This window comes from Brachypodium distachyon, chromosome 4 (assembly GCF_000005505.3).
Source record: "Brachypodium distachyon strain Bd21 chromosome 4, Brachypodium_distachyon_v3.0, whole genome shotgun sequence".
In the NCBI taxonomy this organism is placed as follows: Eukaryota; Viridiplantae; Streptophyta; class Magnoliopsida; order Poales; family Poaceae; genus Brachypodium; species Brachypodium distachyon.
In genome coordinates, this window is record NC_016134.3 from 34,850,573 (window position 1) to 34,862,515 (window position 11,943).

The 11,943-nt window shown below is 51.2% G+C and overlaps 1 long non-coding RNA gene across 1 annotated transcript; it reads left to right on the forward strand.

The window, feature by feature from the left end:
• Window positions 1-2,410: 2,410 nt before the first annotated feature.
• Window positions 2,411-4,911, forward strand: LOC100838211. The gene is made up of 2 exons (XR_002960241.1): window positions 2,411-3,605; window positions 4,591-4,911. It is a non-coding gene; the product is annotated as an uncharacterized LOC100838211 (long non-coding RNA).
• The last annotated feature ends 7,032 nt before the right edge of the window (window positions 4,912-11,943 follow it).

Genomic DNA, 11,943 nt, shown 5'->3' on the forward strand with positions numbered 1-11,943 from the left:
ACGACCAAAAGGGATCCTGAGCGTCGTCCAACAAACAACGATGTTAGGGACTGAAAAATAAAGGACGATAACAAGAAACTCAGGACGGATGCATCACAATCCTAGCTGCCACGTCATCTAGCAGGTCTCGACCAGGATTGTGCAGAGTAGTAGTTCCCCGTTCCATGTTGTAAACATACAATCCTTTGTCACCGGGCCTCAAGGAATAAATGCAGTTCCGCTTTAAACCGGCTGCTTCTGCACTTGGGGATACTCCGTAGGACGTAGAATCAACCAAGACCACTCTATCTCCGAGCGTTTCCACTTTGACCCATGCCCTTTCTGCTATATCCAGCCGATGAACACTAATATGCACAACCTTTTTTTTCCAGAATACTCCCAAACCGGAGTATCATATATTGAAGAAGAATACCGCGAAGTGCCCGTAGACTCAAGTACATCAATTACTCAGAAACATTCCAAACAATGTCCACTAGACTAGAAATGGAAAAACCAGCAACATTGCTGAAAAGCCCTGCCTGTAGCCACGCCTTTCCTTCGATGTCAATCACCCACCGAATCTGAGAGACACCCAGAGCTAGTGCATCAAAGACCACCGCGTTCATGTGCTTCCAAATACACCACCATATGAGCGTGATACTAGTGTTGATGTTCCTCTTGTCTTTCTTGCCCTGAACATCAAGACCGGGCCACTAGCCAGCAAGGGTGTTCTGCGGGGAAGGCAACCAACCAAGCTTGCCCCAACTTCTTAGATACGATGTCCACACTTGCCTGACGACCACACAACCAAGAAGAAGATGATCGATGGTCTCGTGCTCCTGATCACACAAAGGACATCGTGCCGGATGAGTCAGGCCGCGCCTAGCCAGTCTGTCCGCGGTCCAGCATCTTCCTCTGAGCGCCAACCACATGAAGAGTTTGCATTTCATCGGTGCCTTGGAGAACCAGACCTCGGCAGCCCCAGGAGCCAGCTCACGACCACCAAAGAAAGCCGCATACGCCGAAGAGGCCGTATAAGTGCCAGAAGTGTTCCACTTCCAGCGGAAATGATCCTCATCCGCTGCAAGGACCACAGTACCCACACGATCAAGAACAGCCAGAAGCTCCAAGAGCGCCGAATGCGTGAGCTCAGGACTTAGGGCCCGCAACCAGCCGTGATACACCAAGGCATCCGCCACCAAAATCCTTGATGCTCTGCTCGAGATCAGGGAGAACAGTGTTGGTGCAAACTCAGCTAGAGAACCACCACCCGGCAACCAAGGGTCAAGCCAGAAGTAGATCGATCGGCCGTTGCCAGCAGAGAAGTCAATGGCAGCCTCGCAGATGCCCCTAGCCAGCTCCGGAATTGTAATATCAAATTCAGCCCACGGCCTCTCCGTCTCAGCCCATTGAAGCCAGCCCCAACGCGCCCTAAGAGCAAGGTTCAGCAACTTGAGATTTGGCAGACCCAAACCTCCAAACTCCCGGGGAGAACAGATATCACACCAAGCAACTAAGCAATGCCCCCCTCGAACGTCCTTGCGGCTTTTTCACAAAAAGCCCCGACAGATTTTCTCAATGCTCTTGACGGTCTTCACACGGAGATCGAGAGACATCATGGCGTACACAGGTCGCACAGCGTCGATCTAACCAAAGTGAGACGTCCACTGAGAGTCATGAGAGGAGCAGCCCACGTGATTCTAAGTTGAACAATTCCCCATGTGATTCTAACAATATGCACAACCTTATCTATGAAACACGGTCTCTCGAATGCTAAGTTGAACAATTCCCCATGTGATTCTAACAAGAACCGATCCGCACTTGGGTACACGTGATTTGAGTTATCACCAACAGGAATTTTCGTAAATGTTGGAGTCGGCGAGAACTTCAATGTCACAAAATTACCAGTACATGTATATGTACAGAATTCGCCCCCAACTGCCGTAAGAATCTCTATTCTTCCAATGACGTTGGAACGGCTTTCATCGCCTAGCGTCTTTGGTTGGTACGTGTGCTTGAACCATCGATTTCTGCCAGGATGGCAATACCAAAGCACCGTGTTTCTGAGATTTACTGCTAGCACGATGCAGTCCGGATCAGTGGGCTTATGGGATAGCAAACATCTGGTCGTGCTCTTGGAGAGGAATTCCTCTTGGTCTGAGGGCAGGCCGATTCTTTGATGCGTGAATGGATTCCACAAGAAGGTCTCGAGTGAGTCACGGCGCAGCATGAGCAGCCAGCCTTGTGGTGTTATCCAGTAAAAGTGGTCTTTCAGATAATCAACTCTTCCGCTTTCCATATTTCTTCTCGCTATACTCTAAAAGAACAATGCATCATTTAGCTCGCCTCCCATAAAAGTAGCCACAGAACGAAAACCGGATCGAGAACGAGATGGAGGCGACGACATCGCAAGAGCGGGATTGGTCGTCTCTCACAGTGGACTTACTTGTTCACATCCTCAAGCATCTGCATTGGTCGAGCCACCCGAACTTCGGCTTGGTATGCCGACAATGGCAATCTGCACGCTCCTGGTCGCCCTTCTACCTGGCGTGGCTCACCCCTCTCCTCCACAACGCCACCGACGTAGGAACCACCAACTTCCGCTACTACAATCCTTATTATCAGAAACACTTTGAGACTGCCAACACGCTCGACATGCCCGGTGCCGGCGCCAAAATCTTCTGCTTCACCGGGAACCGTTTGACGCTATGCCTGAAACACTCAATCCTCCAGGCGGAACTCCTCAACGGCGAAGACGTCTGCGAGCAGCTGCCGCCGATTTATAAACTCTATAAAGTTAAAACCCACTAAGTGTAGTTAATTTTAGGCAAGCTGTCCACCTCAGCGTGCCATCTTCTAGTTTCCCACGTCAGCTGGGCGGTTCCAATTTCCGCTAAATCTGTCGAGAAGTGCCCCCGCCGCCGCTGCGCGCTGCAACGCCGCGGCCGAGCTCCGTCCCCGCCCACGGGCTTCGCCCCGACCGCCGCGCGATGAGCTGGTATCCCTGCCGCCCACGGGCTCAGCCCTGGCCGCCGCCGAGCGCCGTCCCCGCCGCCCACGGGCTCATCTCCTGCAACCACGAAGGTACATAATCCACATGTGCTTCACTGCATTATCTTCGCATTCTTCAGGGCGATTCGGCTGCCACAGGGGAGGTTGAGGAGGGGAGACGGCGCCACCGCGGGGAAGATGAATGAGAATGAGGGAAGGGGCACCGCTGATGGGAAAAATGGATGACATGGGAGGGCGCGGCTGCAGGGGAGATTGAGAAGGGGATGGGCGCGGCCAATGGGGAAAAATGGAGGAGGGGAGGGGCGCCACCGATGTGGGAGACGAGTTTGGGGCGCTGCCGCACGGGGAGCTCGGGGTGGCGCAGTTGTGGATGCCTCGGCACGGGTATCCGCCGCCGCCACATTGGGAGGGGACGAAGGCCGTCGCATGGGAAAAAGGAGGGCAGGCGCACGACCGTGTTTGAGGCTTGGAGCGGAGCAGCAGGCGACCGAGGAGAACGCGAGGAAGAAGAGTAGCAGGCGCGCAGACCAGGGACGCAAGAAAGAGGGACAGCAGCCGCGGAGGCAGCATGCGCCTGGTTGGTGGAGAGATCAGAGGAGTACCCAGCCGAAAAGGTAAGCTGCTAATTTGTTGTTTCAGTGCATTGTCATGTTGTAGATTTTTTTTCTTTTTGAAAAGGGCTTCTTTTACATATGTTCATGCTATACCGAGCTAAATGAAACTGTTAATGAACTGCTGCAAGATTTTGCATGGGATACCAAATTTGCTATTTCATAGTACTGCTATTCTCTGTGGATGGTAATTTTGATTATTCGCAGATGATGGCAGCTGAAAATATAGAATTGAAGACGGTAGTTGTAAGATGCTATTAAAAAATGGGAGAAAGAATATACCCAACATGTGAATAGACAAGCGGCTAAAAATTGGGAAAAAATTAAAGAAGCCATGGTCTATATCTTCATACCGAGAACCAAATATACACAACGTGTTGGAGACGGTTTAAGCAAGCAAGATTTTGCTAAGAAAAATAAGCAGGCAAGAAGTGCCGCCTCGACCAGCTGTCCAGCACACCACCTGCAGCACTTGGTGCCAGCCACGTGCTCTCTGCATCTTTGTCCATCATGTTGTCAGAAGTTGTTTTCTTTTTCCCATTTCTATCTCATTCACCGTTGATTTTTATTATAGGTAGAGCTATCCTTCCATCATTTGTGGTTTTGATGTGTGAATAAATTAACAGGTCTCATGCATACTAATCGACACATGTCTTAAACCCTCAAATATGTAGTAATGAGATTGGTAAAAGTCTATGTTATTTTGTCTAATTTAATGAATGTTTTTTGAAGGTATATTTTTTCGGGTGTTGAATTATGTCGGCAAAGGCCCATGTATATATACCAATAGCATATTGTTAATGCTTAATTGTCTACACATATTAGTTTGACAGGAAAGGCAAGTCACTTTTAATATTTGTTTCTAACTTCTACTATCCAGTTATCATGCATTCTCAGAGATCCCGCGGCAACGCGCGGGAAATCGCACGGGGAATCCACTAGTTTCTAACACAAGGTTTGACTTCGATCTTTATGGCGGCATGCGCAGGATGATGTTGGGTGTCGACACGGCGTTCGGCATGCTCAACGTAGCCCGTTGCACCCGAAACAACAGCACCGGCATATGGGACGACCACTCGGACTTCACGTGGCATGATCCTGACCGTCCGCGGTTTCCCGCGTCTTCGGACTGTAACCCAGTCCTCCACAAAGGGTTTCTATACCTGCTAGGAGAAGACGGAGGGTTAGCCGTGTATGACGAGCATAGGCATGACGAAGGATTTCAAATTCTTGACAAGCCTCAGGGTTTTTGCTTCAAATGTAAAGAGAGACATTTCAAAATATACAAAGAGAGCTACTTGTTTGAGTCCGACCAACACGAGCTCATGGCCGTTCTCGTCGGCCATCGTGGGTCGTCGGTCAACATCGTCAGGCTCAAAGAGCACAAGAGGAGTGGGAGAAGATGGAGAACCTAGAGGGGCGGACCTTGTTCACCGGCACACTCGCAACGATGATGAAAGACTAACGTCAAGTGGATGCAGAACAAGGTTTTCCTCCCGAGGCTCTATGATTGGCAAGAGACTATCCATGTTAATCTTGTTCAACGCGACGGTGAACTAGCTTTCGTGCCAAAGTTGAGATAGCACAAATACTACGGTGGATGATGGCACTTGTGGCACCAACATGTGGTCTTATCAATTGGGACAGCATGAACAACCACCAGAATTTTGGGGGACAAAAAGATTAGTGTTACGAAATTAGAGATTAAACTAGAAACGAGAGACACAGATTTTAACGTGGAAACCCTTGCGGAAAAAACCACGGATGCACGAAGGCGCAACTTCACTATGTTGGAGTATTACAAGCACAAGACGACATGCCGTCTTTAGGTGCGACTACATAGGGTATATATAACAGAACGTGCAATAAACATGAGTCCTAATAGAAAAACGAGTTCAACTCGTATATCAACACAAAGCCCAAACCTATCTTGCCACGTCTAGCAGAGTTGGTAACGAATTCGGATCACTTTTCGACAATCTCCACCTTAAACCGAATCCCCCCCAGTAGTCGAAAAAAGTAAACACCTCCAAACAAATGAGTATAAACACCTTGTGCGTCAAAATCCATAGGACTAGTGAGTAATACCAACTAAGCCTGAGCAAAGCTCAAATTTATTGGCAGGAACTGGCTTTGTCATCATATCAGCATTACCAGTAATTGTCATACCTCGAAGGTGGTAAAGGTTTGCAGCCTTCATATCACCTTTCATCGCAACAAGAAAACCTTTTGTGACCTTGACGATCCCATCTCCACCTGAATACTTGTACCCTTTATTATCAAGAGTACTCAAAGAGATAAGATTTTTCTTCAAACTCGGAATGTGGCGACCATCCGATAAAGTTCTGATGGTGCCATCAAACATCTTGATTTGAATGGTGACAATGCAATCTCACACGGCGAATCATCGCACATAAACACAGAACCATTTGGCATCGCTTCATACGTTGCAAACCACTCCCGGTGCGGAGTCATGTGGAAAGTGTTGGAGATATGCCCTAGAGGCAATCATGTGATGATGTTATTTCCTATGTATTCATGAGTTATTGTTATTGTCCTTGAACATCATCACTGATATGTATCAATAAATACGTGATTTGTTTGTGAGACTATGTATTCTATGATGTTGTTCTAATGGTCCCTAGTCATTGAGGTTATGCGGACACATAATCTAGACTAGCAATGTGAATCAGTATGATGACTATGTTTCACAAGTCATAGGGCAAGGTGTTGCCGACTGATAGCATGGACTCGACAATGAGATTGTTGAGTCGGACAGACCCGCACTGAGACACAACGAGATGATTGTCATTTGTTAGTCTCAAGTACGATGTATATGCCAGTCCTAGACCTGAGGTCATCGTATGAGCTTGGGATGTGAATCAGCCTACTTAGGGGTTGCCAAACGCTACTCCGTAACTGGGTGGTTATAAAGGTAGCTTTCGGGTTTGCTGAGAAGCATGCTGCGAGTCATGGTTGATCAAGATGGGATTTGCCCCTCCTGTTCGGAGAGATATCTCTGGGCCCTCTCGAGTGATCAGATTCGGAAAGCATGGCCATGCGACTTGGGTTAAGTGTTAACCCGTTCGGAAATCTGTATCACAGGAACGAGAAGAGACTCGAGCTATCCACAAGGATGACACGCACTCGCCTTGAGCTCGACACACATATCGCGAGGCAAAAGGAATGTTGCATATGACACATTGTATGGTTCGTCAATATACCTTGTGGTTACTCGGGAGTTGGCACGTGCTGCTAGGCGCCGCTACCAACTATCGACTTGAGTCGGTGCCAGTGGACGAGTAAGGTGTTACTCGGGCCCGCAGTCCGAGCTCGTAGTCGTGGCCGACTGACCGCGAACCTGAAGGGTCACACGCTTAAGGGGTGGGAACCGAGTTGGATCGGATCCAACTCGTATCGGGCTTGGACTCCTAATGGGCCTCAAGTGTTGAGCCCACTAGGGACGTCTATATAAGTGGAGGAGACCAACCCGTCTAGCGCGAACCCCAGTTCAGACGCGAGTTAGACTCGGCCGTCGCACCTCCACGCCCAAAGCCTTGCGATCGGATCTAGCAGTCCGCCGCACGGAGTTCCTCCCTGTACGTGTGGAAACCTCGGAGGCGCGGCACCTGCGGCGCTTGGACGAACTGTTCGTGGGATCGACGAGGAGGAGCAGGCTGTTCGACTACTCGGCATCGACGCGCTACATCGACTCTACTTCCGCTACGGGTCTGCGCGTCTAGTGGTAATCTCGTGATCCATTATCTACAGCATTGATCCGGGCGGAAGCGGTAGAAAATTTTATTTTGTGCTAGCGTAGCATACCGCGTTCCCCAACAGAAAGTACATGCTGTATCAAGAACCCAAACACCTCTTATTTTGGAATCACCGGTAACGACAACGAGAACATCACCATCAAAATCTTGTTTGCTAACAACGGTGGCTCGGGCATCATCCTCTTGTTGATCCTTCTGATTAAATTTGCCATTCATTTTCTCCTTGTTCTGCAACTTGTAACACTCGGAGATTTCATGCCCGTCTTTCTTGCAATATTTGCAAAACTTGTATTTTCCTCTATTTCTATTATTTGAGCTCCTCTCATTTGTCCTGCCACGAACAGATAATCCCTCACCCTGGGACGAACTTGAACCAACGTGAGACACCATATGCTTCATCTTCTCCTTGGAGTGTAAAGCTTCATAAAGCTCACTAAGGGTGAGAGTATCACGGCTGTATAATATGGTATCTCTAAAATTGGTATAAGAACTTGGCAGCGAACATAGGAGCATTAAACCCATATCTTCTTCATCATACTTAACTTCCATTGCCGCTAGGTCAGATATAATCTCCTTAAACTCGGTGATGTGATTTAACACATTACCTCCTTCTTGCAGTTGGTGGAGAAATAACTTTTGTTTCAGATGCATTTTATTGGTGAGATCTTTTGACATGCAAAACTCTTCCAACTTTGACCATAGAGCGGCGACTGTCTTCTCAGTCAAGACTTCTTGCAAAATATTGTTGTGTAGATGAAGTTGAATTTGGGACAGAGCTTTGCGATTCTTTCTCTTCTCCTCATCACTCCAGTCAGCAGATTTCTTTTTCGCAAAACCATCCAGTGCATCGTCATAATCGGCTTGCGTCAATAACGTCCGCATCTTGACTTGCCATAGGGAAAACCTTGTGTCATGATCAAGTAGCGAAAGGTCGTACTTCATGATAGCCATGAGTAGATAAAACTGTGTGCACAAAGTAGTACAAGCCGAAAACAATCCTTGATTGAATTAATTTGCGGAGCAAAGACTTGAATTGATAGCACTGGTAGACTTCGTGTGGACTTAGCAATTTGGATAAAAATGATCGTTGTACTTCACAAGAAGAGCTAGGAGCTTGCAGCCTTGGGACTTGCACCCGTCTGATGTTCCGTTGGAGCGTTGAGGTCTGCCTCACGCCTCAGGGTGGACAAACGAGCCCAGCTCGGCGAGCTGGACCGAGCCCATCGCGAGCCGGGCTAGCTCGGTCCGAGCTCGCCTCTAATGCAGCCTGAGCCAAGCCTCTGAAATAGGCTCGTTTGGCCTTCGGGCCGAGCCAGGCTCGGCTCGGTCCAGCTCGCGAGCCAGCCCGAACACTGTAGCAGCCCAAAAACACACACAAAATCGCGCAACCCATTAACACGATTCCCTCGGCCCAGTCCACGACACGGAATAGGGCAACTCCCGAGCGCTTCCCAATCGTTCTCGTTCTTCTCTCCCGTTCGTCTGCGCTGCCAGAGCCTCGTCTCCTCCTCTCCCCATCTTGTCGCCTCCTTGTGGCCGCCGCCGGAGCCCGCTCGCCGCCACCGGCGAGTTGCGCGCCTCTCTCCGCAATATCCTGAGCATGGCTTGGCCTCCCTCCGAGCCCGACGGCGCTGCCAGCCTCGTTGGCCGCTGCTGCTCCGTGCCATGGCCCATGGCCGTTGCTGGTGGCATCCGCCGATCGCCGCACCTTCTCCCTGCCGGAGGCTGCAGCCACTTCTGCTCGCCGGCAACGCCGCTGCTACGTGCAGCTGCTTCTGCTCACCGCTGAAGCTGCATGCCATCGTCTTCTACGCCATGGTCACCCTCGTCGTCCTCGCCAAGGCGTTCATGGCGGCACCGGACCGAGCCAGCCCGAGCCAGACCGAGCCGAGCTGGCAAAATCGACTCGTCAGGTTTTCGGACCGAGCCGGGCTCGGCTCGTCGGCGGCGAGCTCGCGCGAGCTGGGACCGAGTCGAGCCGAGCTGGCTCGGCGTCCACCCTGACTCACGCCTGCTGCTTGCTTCTATCTGCTGCTTGCGTGCTGGTTCAGATTGCCGACCGATTGATATTTAAACCAGGACGCGTCGTAGAGCCTCCGATCGAAAGCCGAATAGGACACCAACTCGGTATCAGTGTTGGATTCGGAACGGTCGGTTTTGAAACCGACACCGGCGAGAGCCGGAACTCGGCGGAATGAAATCTCTCGCACGGACTCGCCGGAAGTGTCTAGTAGATTTAATCTCAATAACGTGGTTCTGATACCACTTGTTACGAAAATAGAAATTAAACTAGAAACGAGAGACACGGATTTTAACGTGAAAACCCTTGCGGGAAAAAGCACGGATGCATGAAGACGCAACTTCACTATGTTGGAGTATTACAAGCACGAGACGAGATGCCGTCTTTAGGTGCGACTACATGTGATATATATAACAGGTAATAAACATGAGTCCTAATAGGACAAGGAAAACGAGTTCAACTCGTATACAACCACAAAGCCCAAACCTATCCTGCGGGTGCCAAAGTTCGGTGGCACAAGTACGAGTATAAAAGTAGGACGTGTACGCCGGCTTTATAGCGAAGGTCGTCATACAATTAGATAAGTTGACACGTCGATATTTTTTGAATATGTTCGGTCGACCCTGCGGGTGCGACTTAGTCCTATTTTAGGAGAGGCTTCGAAGGGGTCGTTAGCCAAAGCGTTCGAGTCGATCAAAACTTTTCAAGTAGCGAGGTCGAGATACCCTTAAGACTCTAGCCCGATTCCCTCTCCCTCGGGCTCGGGCCGAACAAGGCTTCCCGAGATCCCAAAACTAGAGCTCCTCTCAAAGATACCCTTAAGACTCTAGCCCTTGAGTTTATTCAAATGAGAGTGAATGGTACATGCCCCTATTGGGGGGTATTTATAGCCTAGGGGTACATGACAAAAGACCATGGTTACCATTAGGGGAGAGAGAAAAGTGGGGGCAAAATGGTAAAAATAGTTTCTTGGTCCATAGCTTTTGTGTGCACCATGTGAGAAAAGTGGGGATTGGTCCATGGTCCATCATGGACTAAGGGCCCACTCCTCACACCTTTCTTGCCCCCTATTTTAGCTCATTTGACCCTTTGACCATGGCATGAGAGGCTTGACTTGTTGACTTGTCTTCCTTTGCCACGTGGGCGTCTTGACTCGTGCTTGGGAAATGTTGACCCAGTCGTCGCCACGTAGTATTTACGGCCCGGCCCATATAGGGGTTTTATTTTACTACAACAATAGCCCCTTGAGCTGGAGGTATTGAGAATGCCTTCAGGTCAATCTTCGATGCGAGACTTCTGAGATTTCCTTTCGCGAGAGGAAGAGATATTTTGGTGGCTTTCTTGCAAAAAAAGGAGTCGTGGTGGCGTTTTTGGGGTAATTCCATGCCTTCGGCGGTCTTCTTCGCGGGAAATCGGACTTCAGGGGGTATTTTAGCAAAAAACCGGGATCCTAGGGGTCTCTCTGCGAGAAAACCGGTGTCCTGAAGGACTATTTTGCAAAAATCAGGGACCCTGAGGGTCTCCCTGAAATTTCTGGGGTCTTATTAACAATTTTCCCAAAATCTTGGGCTTTCCTGCAAAAGAAACGAATCCCGCCGGCCGCGTGGGCCAACTGGGCCGCCGGCACGCGAGGTGGGCCGGGAGCTGGGCCGACGCCCAGGCTGCCTCCCGACCCCTTTTTTTTTATGTAGGCCGATTTCTTGGGCCATAGTTGGGCCGCGGCCCAACAGGACCTGATTCGGGATCAAGTGACCGGATCCGACGGCCACGGGCGAGAAGACACCCTAGATCGGACGGCCCCTAGCCGTCTTCTTCCTTCGTACGATGGGGACCGAACGGGCGGCCTCCCCTACCTTTTGCAGGCGTCGGGCGTCACCGGAGATGACGCCCGCAAGGCGAGGACGCGGGGGCCCGGGCACGGGGCGCCTTCTTTTGGCCAGGCCGCTCCCCTTTAGGGAAAAGAGAGAGCCTTCCCTCTCTTCTTTTCCCTTCCCTTGTCTTGTTTCAGAGTGGCCAAGGACGGTGAGGTGTCAACCTCCGGTTGGCTGGCGTGGACGCCAAGGATGCCCTTGGGGCCTATAAAATGGAACCAGGAGTTGGTCGGCACGGAGCGGGCGCGCGGTGCGCACGCGGCGCGGGTGGCGTGCACGAGGGCGAGCTTGGAGTTGGCCGGCACAGAGCGGGCGCGAGCTTCACGTTCGTCGGGGCACGCACGTGGCGCGGGCGGTGTGCACGGGGGCGAGCTTGGAGTTGGCCGGCACGGAGCGGGCGCGGGCGTCGCGTTCGCGGGGGCGCGCGCGGGGCGCGCCCGCGGCGCGGGCACGACGCACGTGAGCGTGCGCGGAGTGGCATAGGTGCGCGCAGTGTGGCGTGCGGGCGTGGGCGCGGGCGGGCGAGTCGCGCGCTGCAGGACGTGGACATGCCCGACGCGACGCGCGGGTGCGCGAGCGGCGTGCGGCATTACACCGAACACTTGGAGGGCGTGGCGATAGTTTTCTCCCTTTTTTTTTCTCTTTCTGCGCGGGCGGGCCGAGGAACTGGTGGG